This window comes from Myotis nattereri (assembly GCF_964212035.1).
Source record: "Myotis nattereri genome assembly, chromosome: 5".
Classification (NCBI taxonomy): Eukaryota; Metazoa; Chordata; class Mammalia; order Chiroptera; family Vespertilionidae; genus Myotis; species Myotis nattereri.
In genome coordinates, this window is record NC_138080.1 from 110,282,591 (window position 1) to 110,295,234 (window position 12,644).

At 59.5% G+C, this 12,644-nt stretch overlaps 1 protein-coding gene across 6 annotated transcripts in view; it reads right to left on the minus strand.

The window, feature by feature from the left end:
- SUN1 (Sad1 and UNC84 domain containing 1) overlaps positions 1 to 263 on the minus strand; it is a 41,676-nt gene extending 41,413 nt beyond the window's left edge. For 2 of the 6 annotated variants that reach the window (XM_081092194.1, XM_081092192.1), the window contains exon 1: positions 150 to 208. The gene's annotated coding sequence lies outside the window, so the exon portion shown is untranslated. Of the gene's footprint in view, positions 1 to 149 lie in introns of all 6 variants that reach the window. The other 4 variants (XM_081092196.1, XM_081092195.1, XM_081092191.1 and 1 more) reach the window with 4 other exon arrangements.
- Positions 264 to 12,644: the final 12,381 nt, after the last annotated feature.

Below are 12,644 nucleotides of genomic sequence, written 5' to 3' on the forward strand. Positions count from 1 at the left end.
CGGAGGGCGTTGAGGCGGGGGCGGCGGCCGTTGGCGGCGCAGGCGGGGCCATAGTTTGGCGCGTCCCCGAAGCCCCTGCCCGCCGTGAGGGGCGCCCACCCCGCCGCACCCCGAGCCCGACCCGGCCCAACCCCCGCCCAGGACCTCACCTGCCTCGTGCCGACGCCACCGCTACCACCACCGCCGCTGCCTGAGGCCTAGTCGCCGCCGCCCCGGCCCGGCCCGGGAGCAGACCGTTCCGGCGCCAGCCAATCGCGCGCCGCGTCCTGGGCCGGAGGCGGGATCCATGAGGACGTTCACCAATCCTGACCGCGCCATCTGGAGCCCTCAGCCAATGAGGATGCGGCCTAGCTAGAAGCACAGCCAATCACGAGCAGAAGCTGAGTCGCGGGGCGGGGCAACGTGCGGGGTCGATGGCGAGGGAACGAACGGGGGCGGGACGGTGTCTCGGGAGATCCCGGTCTCGCCGCCGGCTCCCAGCCCTCCCGGCGCCCCCAGCCCCGCAGCTGCGCGGCGCGAGAGGCGCGGACCAGCGGAGGGACCCCTTCCTGGCGCCGCGCCCTGGACGCTGCTTCCGACCCCGCGGTCCGGCCGAGTCCCGCCCGCGCCGCCCGTTGCCCGTCCGGACCGTGTGCGGGGCGGACCGGAAGCTGCTTTCTATCCTCACTGCGCCGGGAGGGAGCGGGCTCCGGTGGGCGGGCGCTCACAGCGGGGGCAGCCTGCCGCGCGGCCGGCGGAGGGCGCCGCCTGCGGGGACAGCGGCGCGGGCGTGGGGATGGGGCCGCGCTCCTCACAGCGGTGGCCCGGGCTGTGCGACGGCCGCCCGTGCCTCGGGGCTCTCCGTGAACATCGGGGTCACCGGTCCGTGCTCCCGGCGCCTGTCCCCCCGGGTCCGGTGCTGACGGGCGTGGAGATGGGGCGCGGGGCGGGGGGCTGGACTGGGGAGAATGAGGTCCCGGTGATGCAGACCTGCCGCTGTCCCGGCCGCTCGCGCCGGTGCGCACTGGCGGAGGCCCGGGGTGCATGGGACACGCGCAGTTCATGGGCTACGGGGAAGACAGACGGTCAGGTGTCTCAATATATTAAGATATTCCTTGTGTTGATTTGTAATATTTTGGATATACTAACCAATTAAAATACATTTTCCAGTTAACTTCATCTGCTTTTTTAAATATATTTTTATTGTTCTCGGAGAGGAGGAAGAGGGAGAGAGAAATATCACTGCTGAGAACCATCAATGGCTGCCTCCTGCACACCCGCTACGGGCCATGGAGCCTGCAACCCAGGCCTGTGCCCTGACCTCCTGGTCCATGACCCCACACTGTGCCACTGAGCCCCTCCAGCTGGCATCATTTGTTGCTTTTTTTAATGTGGCTCCTAGGAAATGTATCATGGCATATGTGGCTGGAATGAGGTGTTAGTGGAGGCTTCTGGGTAAGGATTCTGCACTAAAGGTGGATCACAGAATCAGTCTTCCTGCCAATATTACAAAATGACCAAAGGCAGCTTTTTTAAAAAGTTAAACACCCCATGGACCAAGAGGTTCTGGGTTCAATTCCTGGTCAGGGTGCACGCCCAGGTAGCAGGCTAGATCCCCACCCAGTAGAGGGTGTGCAGGAAGTAGCCAATTGATGTTTCACACATCAATGTTTCTCTCTCTCTCTCTCTCTCTCCAGCAACACTGAACAAGGAAGGTGCAAACTCACATGGTATAAGGGGGAGGAGACAAGATTCTGGTGAGGGTCAGTGGGACCCTGATAGGTGCCAGATAATAAAAGGGCGTCAACAAAACCCTGAGGGTCCTTAGGAATACCCACCTACGGGGCTGCTGGACAAGCAGCAGGCACTGGGCCAACCGTGCCTGGAGATCCTCCCTCACGGGACCACGCCCACCCTGCCTGCCTTCCATCTGGTTTGTGTTGGCTTCATCTGAGTCCAACTGGTGGGTCTGATACCCACTGGACTGAACTGGCTGGAGCTGGTCTGTACCAGGAAGTTGGTTTCAATGAGCCCATCTGGTACCTTAGCAGCTCTGGTCCAGCTCCTTGGGAGGAGGGGGTAGAATTCTTCAGGTGATGGAATCCGTGGGAGTGGTCACAACAGGGAACCTCCCCTGGAGCCCGATGCCTTACAGCAGGGGTCCTCGAACTACGGCTGGGCCACATGCGGCCGCCCAAAACATTTATCTGGCCGCCGGGTGTTTTTGCCGCCACTGCCTGTTGCTTAGCAGCCAACTAGTTTTTTTTAAAACTATAGTCCAGCCCTCCAGTGGTCTGAGGGACAGTGAACTGGCCCCCTGTTTAAAACGTTTGAGGACCCCTGCCTTACAGGCTGACTGCAGGAGGGGAGGAGCTCCGGAAGCAAGGCCAGCCCTGGAAGAAACTGCCTGACGGAGTCACGGGGACCAGGGCATGGCCCACCTTCGGGAAGGGATGAGCTGTTCACTGAAAACCGTGTGTGCTCTACGAGTCCACGTGTGTGCACACGCACACGCACCCACACACACAAACACGCACACCTACATCAGGCACAGAAACATCCTGCTAGTGGCTCTATCCAAGCAGGAGTGTCAAGCTGGTTTCTTATTTGACGTTATCTGTATTTTGCTCAATAAACTCAATAAAACTGTTTTCGAAGTGAATGAAAACCTAAAGGAAAAGGAACCCTGTGAAGTGTGAATGAGAGCAAGGAGCGGCCTTCCCAGCAGTGGGGGAGGAGGAGTTTTTAAACGAAACGGAAAAGGCACAAACCTTATGGCGGAACGTTGAGGGCTCTGATTACATCGCAACGAGAGAGATCTGTTCAATAAAAGATGCGTGAGTAAGCCAGCAGCCAGGCGAAGAGCAGAAGGTACTTGCGATGTTAAAAACAGGCAAGGGGCTACCATTTAGAATATATGAGAAGCTCCTGCATATCAACAAGAAAAAGACAGGAATACAACAGAAGGCTGGGCAAAGGAGGTGAACAGGCAATCCACAGGAAAAGGAGCCCAAATCCACAGGGAAAAGAACCAGAATCCACAGGAAAAGGAGCCTAAATCCACAGGGAAAGGAACCAGAATCCACAGGAAGAGGAACCCAAATCCACAGGAAAAGGAGCCTAAATCCACAGGGAAAGGAACCAGAATCCACAGGAAGAGGAACCCAAATCCACAGGAAAAGGAGCCCAAATCCTCAGGGAAAGGAACCCGAATCCACAGGGAAAGGAACCAGAATCCACAGGGAAAGGAGCCCAAATCCACAGGGAAAGGAGCCCAAATCCACAGGGAAAGGAACCCAAATCCACAGGGAAAGGAGCCCAAATCCACAGGGAAAGGAGCCCAAATCCTCAGGGAAGAGAACCCAAATCCACAGGGAAAGGAACCCAAATCCACAGGGAAAGGAGCCCAAATCCACAGGGAAAGGAGCCCAAATCCTCAGGGAAGAGAACCCAAATCCACAGGGAAAGGAGCCCAAATCCACAGGGAAAGGAGCCCAAATCCTCAGGGAAGAGAACCCAAATCCACAGGGAAAGGAGCCCAAATCCTCAGGGAAGAGAACCCAAATCCACAGGGAAAGGAGCCCAAATCCACAGGGAAAGGAGCCCAAATCCTCAGGGAAGAGAACCCAAATCCACAGGGAAAGGAACCCAAATCCACAGGGAAAGGAGCCCAAATCCACAGGGAAAGGAGCCCAAATCCTCAGGGAAAGGAGCCCAAATCCACAGGAAGAGGAACCTGAGTGCACACCAGAGGTCTAGGAGATGCCGAAGCTCCTAGCAATCAGAGCAATGCACTGCGGGGCTGCTCCACGCCTCCGAGCCCGTCCGAGTGGCAACAATCAGCAAGCAGATAACTGAGTGTTGGGGGGCACGTGGAGGGCACAGGGACACGCGTGCCCCCCGACCTTGCAAACCTGCTCCCTGGCCCACGGGAAGGGGATGGGACCGGCCCTTCGTGCCGAGGGACCCAGCCTGACCTGGTCTGTGAGGTCTATGGACAGGCAGCGTGCCCGAGGGGGGCAGCGAGGACATAACTCCTCCTCCAAACCAGGACAGGCTGGGTTGCCCCAAGCGAACGGGTCAGCTGGTTAATTTTATGTGACAGCTGGTCTGGACCACGGGGTGCTCTGCTGTGTCCAGCGTCCTGGAGGGTGTTTCAGGATGGGATGGACATGGATTCAGTAGATGAGTCCAGCAGGTGGCCCTCACCCAGGCCACTGCAGGCCGAGCAGGAAACGTTTTCCTCTCCACCTGGTGGTCTCTGCCCTGGGACGTGGGCCTCCTCTGCCTTGGACTGCGGCCAGACCAGAGCCCCCCTCGCTCCCCTGGTCTCCCCCGCCTGGGACTCAGGCTGGCCCAAGCCCCCCTCGCTCCCCTGGTCTCCAGCTCACTGGCTATAGAGCAGACGACTTGGTCTCCATACTGTGCAAGCCAATTCTTATTTTATGTTCTTATCCATTTTAGATTGTTAACCACAAAAACCATTCAAACCTTAAAGAATTTCTGTGAGTTTACTTGAGCCAAACTGTCAACAATTGCCGGGAAGCAGTACCTCAACGGATTGGGATAGTGCTCCAGAGAATGGCGGTTTTCTCATGTTTTTATACATTGCAGCCAAAGGAGGGGAAGTAGGCAGGTGACATGAAATCCATTGGTGATAGATGAGGGAGGCGGGAGAAAGCAAAGGGTGGGGGAGAACCTCTGGAATTGGATAAAAAGTAAAATGATAGACACTTAGGTGGGGGCAGGAGACGTAACAGTCAACAGTTACCCTGATAACAACAGCTGGAAATTCATGGCCCCCTGTCCTGCCACCCAGGGCCTGGGTTGTGCCCCAGGGGGAGGGGGAGGCATGGGGAATTACATCTCATAGGTCTGTTATCTTAGATGCAAAAAGACAATAGGCTCAATTAAGGTAAAAATTTACTTCCTCAGGGAAAATACCAGCCTGGGACATGACTCCCACCATCACTGCTTTTAGTTGAGGCTTTAATGTCAGACCATCCTTCGTGGTCACTTCAGGTCTTTAAGTTTGCGAGGCTGCCCTGCGGCCTTCCTGAGCTTGTCAGGTAGCATGTGGCCTTCTTTATTTTTTTCGTCCACAAGATAAACACAAATTGCCTACATATATATAAAGGCTCCCCCCCCCCCCCAAGCTGGTCACCCTCTGTGTGTGGGGCAACCGGCGGGGCAGGGGCCTTGGCCTGGCGCTGTCCACGTCTGCCACCACCCACCCCTGGTTCCCTGTTCCCCATCAGGCGATTGGAGCCTGCGGCCGGTCGGTGGGGGAAGGGACCAAGAGGTTGGCCGGCAGGCCTTGATCAGGCAGTCAATCGGGCCTGTGGGCTGGGGACAGCTCCTGCTGTGTCTGCCCCCTGGTGGTCAGTGCACATCATAGCGACCAGGCATTCTGCTGCTCTGTTGATTTGCATATTACCTTTTTATTATATAGGACTAGTGACCCAGCACGTGAAATCGCGCGAGACCCAGGACCCCAGACCCTGCGGCGCCCCGGGACTCCCCCAAGTCCCGTCGTGCGGCGAGACCCAGAGTCAAGTCCCTGCCCACCAGCGCGCGCCTCGCGCGAATGCCGCCTCCTGGTGACCGGTCTTTGGTTGTGACGGCGTTACGACCACTGGGTTTTATTATATAGATGTTTGATCTCTATTAAGAATTATTTTGTATTTCAGACATTTCTTATGAACACATGACTAAATGAGTGTTATGTGGACAAACAACATTTTCACATATCCTACAGGTACCTACATGCACCACAGAGATAAGAAATTGGGCTCCACTTATCCATCATACAAACGAACAGAACTATAACTCAGTTACAACTGCATGCATTGCAGCGTTCACGGAGAACAGCAGATTTAAGGTAGAGAGGCAACACATTCAAGCTTTCTCTACAGAGTCCCTTTCACACTTTAGCCCATGGGCGTGGAGTAAAATGCCGGGTGTGAAGGACGGAAGATGACACTCGGGTTATTGTCCCCAAAGGGTTAATGGGAGGAGGTGGGCTGGGGGCAGCCAGCTGGAGCTGTGTGACCTGAGTCCCAGCTGCCTCCCTCAGCAGGGATTAGGATGTCTGCCCCAGGCCAGGGCCTGCAGAACTGAGATGGTGTGGCCAGGTAAAGAAGGCCCTTTGTTACCTGAGGAGGACTGTAGGAAACCTGCCTCTCACCACCGTGCCAGGGGGCTCAGGGCAGCGGCAGTGGGGGCAGCTCTGGGAGTAAAACCAGTCCCAGCCCAAAGCCCACTGGTGTCTGGGGCCGGGCAGGGGTTCAGGCCCCGAGTGGGCGGGCTGGCTGGGGGCAGGGCTAGTTCAGAGTCCGTAAAGCTCGGGTGTAAACTGGCAGGTCCAGCTCCGGGTGTGGTGGGGCCTGGCTCTTAGCTGCCTGGAAATCAACCTTCGCTCCCACAGACACAGGACGGCGAGCAGGCGCTTGTCAGAGCTGGTCCACAGCTACCCACAGGCTCCGGTCAGCTCCGGACGCCTGGGGACTTCCTTCCCTCACCACCCCCTGTGCTACCTCAGGTCTGCTTTGGGAAAGCTTGGCAGCGGCTGTGCCAGCTCTGCACCCAGAGCCCACTGCCCAGGTTTCTCTCTCGAGGAGACGGACGCTGGGCCAGTGTTCCTCTGCCTGTGGGCGCACAGCTGGCCAGACGTGGTGACATGCTGCACCTCCCGTCTTCTCATTGCCGCTGAGCAGCCAGAGCAGCGTGGGATCGCTGTTTCACAGCTAGGGAAACTGAGGCAGGAGCCACGCCTTCAGCCTGCCGGGAGTGGAGCCAGGGGGCAGAGACATGCAGGCCAGCTCACCGGCTCACAGCCACAAGCAGACCAGGGAGCACCGTGCTGCTGAGCTCCCAGGAGGCAGCAGCCCTTGTTCTGGGCGAGCTCAGGACCCCCGGGAGGGAAGAGACGGGCTGGAAACCTGAGCCGGGCTGTGTGCCTGGAGACCAGGTGTTGGGGAGACCAGAGGGCCAGCTAGCCAGCCCGGGGAAGGCAGGCAGGCAGAGCAGCACCACAGAGGCTCGGGGCCTGCCCGACCTCTGCCCGTCCTGAGCCTCCATCCTGCTGGGCAAGGGGAGGGGTGCCCACAAAGAAATGCTGGTTTCCTCCCCGGGGCAGTGCCCTATGGCCAGCGACAAGGCTCCCAGGAGCTGGTGTGCCCGTGGGAGAGGTGGGACCACGACAGAGAGCCGGACGTCCTGCACTGCCAGCCTGTCACCACCCAGAACCCACGCGTCACTGCTGACCAGGTCTGTCTGCTGTGGGCTTGGTGAGGCAGGCGCGTCCGGGTGACTGGCGTGTGGCGGACCCCACGGCCCCGGAAGGGTCCTTCCTGGTCTCCCGCTTCTGGTGGCTCTGAGGCTCCTGGCTGTGGCCGCGGCCTCGTCCATGCCGCTGTCTCGCTGGCCTTCCCCGCGTTTGTCTCCTTTTCTCTCTTCCTCCTCCTGGAGGGTGACTTGCGTTGGATCGAGGGCCCACCCTGACCCAGGGGACCTCACGCCCAGCTCTTGACCTTGATTAGATCTGCAAAGACTCTCATTCCAAATGAGGTCACATTCGAGGTTCCTGGTGGGTACATCTCTTGGGGGTCACTCTTCAACCCGCTAGAGTTAACAAAACACCCCAATTCTCTGCTAAGCAAATTCATTCCTGAAAAAACAAAAATTAACCCCCTTCTCATGGCCACAGGTGCCCCTGAGCATCTAGAATGGGCTTAGGGGACACAGCCACCTGCCTGCCCAGACACCGACAAAACACAGTTACCCGCACGCGGCCATCACTGTAATGCAACAAATAAAACAGCTGCTTCTTTAAAACCATGGCTTTTTGCTTTCCTGTTTAAATACATGCTATTATTTAAACAAAACCGCATAGTACCAGTTAGTGTAACTGGTAGTTATGAATAGCAGGAATCACGAGAAAAAAATTAGGCCTCAAACTGTTGGATGTGACAACGAAAACGGCAAAATAAAGCAACACTGTGCCCCAAAGAACTGTTTGTAGAGGCTCACGGAAGCAGACACGATGTGTGGACATGATTGTGAGAGCATCGCCCCTCTGCTGCTCACCTGCACCAGCCGCAAAGCCTGCCTGTGTGGTGGCACTGTCCCCCCTCCCCCAACACCGTCCTGGGGGCTCCGTCAGCCCGCTGGCCACGGGGCCGGCCCGCACCACCTGCTCAGCAGACCCTGCAGATCGCTCACTGCACGACGCCCGCCCCTCTGAAAAAGTCACGCCAACAAATACTTTTCAAAAACCTAATACGAGCAGCCCAACCAGCGTGGCTCAGTGGCTGAGTCTGACCTATGAACCAGGAAGTCACGGTTTGATTTTCCTGACGAAGAGCTACTAAAAGCGTAAAGGAACTTCTGGGTGAGGAGGGCGTGTGGCCAAGGAGCTGGGCGGGGGGCCTGCAGCGTTTCCGGGGGAACTGGGCTGAGAAGCAACCCTGGCACAGAGCTCATTAGGTTTGGCTTTTTAAAATATATTTTTATTGATTTCAGAGAGGAAGGGAGAGAGAGATAGAAACATCAATGATGAGACTCACTGATGGACTGCCTCCTGCACGCCCCCTGCTGGGGATCGAGCCTGCGACCTGGGCATGTGCCCTGACCGGGAATCGCACCCAGGACTCTTCAGTCCACAGGCCGACACTCCATCCACTGAGCCAAACCACAAGCCTGTGTGTTTTTCATCTTAAAACTGACCGTGTAACAATGGCTCACATTTAGGAGCATGGCCTGGCGGGCCTGGCTGGGTGCAGTCTTCCAGGTGAGGGCCCCGAGGCCACGGGTGGGTGCCCACTCTGCTCAGAGTGGGGCGATTAATCCCTGTGATGCCATAGCCAGAGCTTCAGCTGCTGTGCCAACTGCCCCCCTCCCCCCCCATGACCACAGTCTAGGAAACGTGCGACTATTTAAAAAGTTAAAAACCCGAGATCACGTTGACCCGCCACTCGGGTAAATTTTGAGCACGTGCTCGCGTCTGTGCCGTCACTGCTGTGAACACCGATGCTTACTTTTACGGAAGGGCAGACCGTGTGAACCATCCATCAACTTTCCCCTCGGGCCGCGGAGCCCAGGCCGGTGAAGAGACTGCACAATTTCTCCCCGTCTCCCCATGGCCTCCCTGAAATGCGTGGAAAGGACAGGAAGGCAGGTGGGCAGTGGGAGAGAGGCATCGGGAGTGAGATTTCAGCAGGCAGAGAAGGAGGAAGGTGAAGGAGGGGCGGAGGCGGTGGGGTGGGGCGGGCAGCAGGGGGTTAGCCAAGTGGGGTGGGAACAACTGCTCCCTCCCACGCCAGGCAGGCAGCTGGCAGCTGGCTGGCAGCCAGCGGCCCCGCCCCCTCCAGGCCAACACCGGCCACAGGAAGCTCCTGCCCACGTTTCCATGCGGGACAGGGCCTGTGCGGGCACCGCGTTCCCTGGCTAACCCGGTAAGTGCTGGGCGCACGGACTCCCACTCACACTCACGGTAGGGACATCACATGGTCCACTGCCCTGGACAATGGACGTGGCCCTGGTCGGCGGCTCAGCTGGTTGGAGCTCGTCCTGTGCACGCAAGGTTGCAGGTTCGAATCCTGGCACATCCACCAGCCTCTCACCAGCCTGCCGTTTCTCAGACACGAGGGCCGGCCCTGACGCTGCATGTCCCTTGCTCATCTGTCCCCGGAGGGGTGAAGCCACCCTAGCCCACCTGTATTTTGCAAAAACACAGAAAGCAGAGTTCCACTTACTCTTTGCCCAGCTTCCCCTGACGTGAGCATCTTATGTAATTTTAGCACAAGTGTCAGGGCAGGGCACGATCCTCTCTGTCCGTTTGGGCTGCTATAAAATAACAAAATAAACCACAAACGGTTCTGCGGTTCACGGGTCAGTGCTGGCGGCTGGGAGCCCGTCCAGGCCCCGCAGGCGCGGTGTCCGGTGGAGCCGCGGGAGGCGGCGATGGCTCCCTTCGCGCCGTGTCCTCGGCGGTGGGAGGGACGAGGGAACCCCGGTCTCCTGTAGAAACAAGGGCGCTGGTCCTGAGGCCCCCCTCCCAACGCCGTCACCGGGATGAGGCTTTAACGCCTGACGGTCCGGGGAGCGGGGAGACGAGCGCTCGGTCCACAGCAACTGCCGCCACGAACGCAGACTCTGTCCGGAGCCCACGCTGCCCGGGGTGTCCGCCTCCCGGTCCTGCCCATCGGGCGGCTCAGGCAGTCGGCCCGCGTCTCTGGCCGCCAGGGGGGGGGGGCAGCCCCTCGGAACGGACCCCCGAACCGGCCCTCCCGGGGAGCGGCTGTCCCGCTGCAGAGCGTCCTGTTGGGCTGGGTGATGGGTGATGGTTCCCCGCGAGGGCGGCGCCTCGAGTCCTGGGGGCACCGCGTGCTCCGCCCCGTGACGTCACCACGTCCCTCTGCGACTCACGCGTGTCCCGGGGGGACCTGCTGTGACGGCCGCCGGTGGCCTCTCACTGCCCGCGGCCCAGCCTCCCGCCCGCGGTCAGGGGCGCCGGGGACCGCTCTGCTGTGGCTTCGCCTCCGCGGCCAGGACGCCCTGAGGAAGGGCTGTGTCCGCCCCGTGGACTCGAGGACGTGACACGGTCCGAGGCGCTGGTATTCGTCACGCTTCCGGCCGAGCCGCCATTTGCCCGGGAGGATGGGGTGGGGGCGTTCTCCGGTCCCGGGAGGGGCGCTGGGCTCGGGCCCAGGGCGTGTGCTGGGCTGCATGTCCGGCGCTTCGGCCAGACGGGGCGCTGTGCTGCCTGTTCCTAGAACACAGACAGGAAGGTACTGAATCAGGTCAGGCCTTGAGATCCGGTCTCATGGTCCCGTCTCCATATGCTGTACTCGCTGCTCCTAAAACATGGCTAGGAAGGTAATGATGCTATTCTGTGTCTGGAACTAACTGTGTAAACAAGGCTTTGTAACTTTGTGGTTTTTGCAAATAAAAATGCTGTACCTCTGGCCTCAGGGCTGCAGTTCAGCCTTTGCTTCGGCAGGGTGCTGTGACTGCGGTCAGCTGGCCGGCTTAATAAAGGCTCTTAAATTTAAGTTCTGAGCCGGTGGTCTGTCTCGCTGAAGTGAACCCATAACAGGCGGAGGCCGCGGAGCGGGGCCAACGTGCCGCCCTCGGGAGGCACCGTCCTGGACAGCACGCCGCGCGCCTCTGCGCATGCCCGCCGCGCCCGCCCCGATTGGCCGAGTCCGGTCACGTGGCCGCGGCCTTGCCCTGCCGCGAGGGCAGCTGGGAACGACGGCCGGGCCTGCGCGTGCGGGAGATGCGCCCTGGCGGGACTCCCTGGGAGTCGGGACGCGACACGCGCTGGTGAGGGCTGAGACCCTGGGAGGCCGCGCGGGGCTCCCGGGGCGGATGCAGGCGGTGCCGGTGGCCCCGAGCGAGCGATTCCTGATCTGGGCTCGCGGTGTCTCAGATTTCGGGGTGATGGGCCCTTGGTGTGACGTCAGGGTTGGGCGCCCCTGCGGCGCTGGGACCGGCTGTGCGGCCCTCGGCGTCCAGCGGCCGGGCACCTGCGGGTCGTGGCCAGCGCGGCTGTCCCTGCACTAAACCCCGAGATGCTCCCGCAGGGACGGGCGCAGGTAGCTGATCCGACGCTGTAAACGCACCTCGTGCCCAGCGCATGGGGCCTAAACGCACGCCTGTGGCCGCTCGGGGTGCACCCTCCCCGGGTCACGCCTAGTGGTCAGCAGCGTCTAGAGGTCAGAGCCTAGAGGTCAGCAGCGCCTAGTGGTCACAGCGCTCTTCGCGCTCAATCCTCGCCAAACGGCAACAGGATGGAGAGCGGAAACAGAAAGAAACGAACACGAACTGGGATGAAGGCGCCGCTCAGGCCCGGAAGGGACACGGAGACTCTGAATGGATCCCTCCGTCTGCAGCTTCCCGTTGTCCGCCAACACCGCGCGCCTCCTCCGGTTACACTCTCCAGCACTGGACACCCTGCGGGCACGGGTTCCGGCCTCAGTGCCCTGCCAGCTCCCGGCACCATCACTTGCTTATGGCGAGGAGGCCGAGGGCACCGCCAGGTCAGAGGCTGAGGTTCGTTCAGAGTCAGGCTGCAGCTCCCGTCTGAGCCGCCGCGGGTGCCACAGCAGCACTGCCCGTGGCCTTTTAAAATGCTTTTAAAATCATGTGACTCAAAGGCGTCAACAGCGAAAAAGTGCCACCCAGAGGCCACCACTCCATGCTAAGATCCAGTAATCGCTTCTCTCACACCAGACAGCACGCAGGCAACGCCTGGAGGTCGGGAGGGCACGGTGTGTAGAGAATCCTGGAGGATCGGGAAAGTCGGGAAGAAAGACGTACCTTTAGGGGACACGTACCGTCCCGGCTGCGAGGCGGCTGCTGCGGGCTCTCTTCTCCCTCTGGGCCCGCGCGGGCTGTAATACTTTGTTATGAAGGAGTTGACACAAGGTCACTCACAGTGGAGAGCAGTGTGACGGGCCGCGGATGCCCACTGTGGACGCGGTGACGGGAAAGCACCAACAGCTCAGCCTGTGAGCTCCGCCCCATCTGTGTGCCTTCCTCCTCTGCTCCTTTTTGTTGCAGAATAAATAGTATTGTGTCGGGTGGATAAACTACACTTTGTTTACCCATCCATAGCTGTTGGTGGACATTTGCACTATTTCCTGTTTGGGCCGGGAACA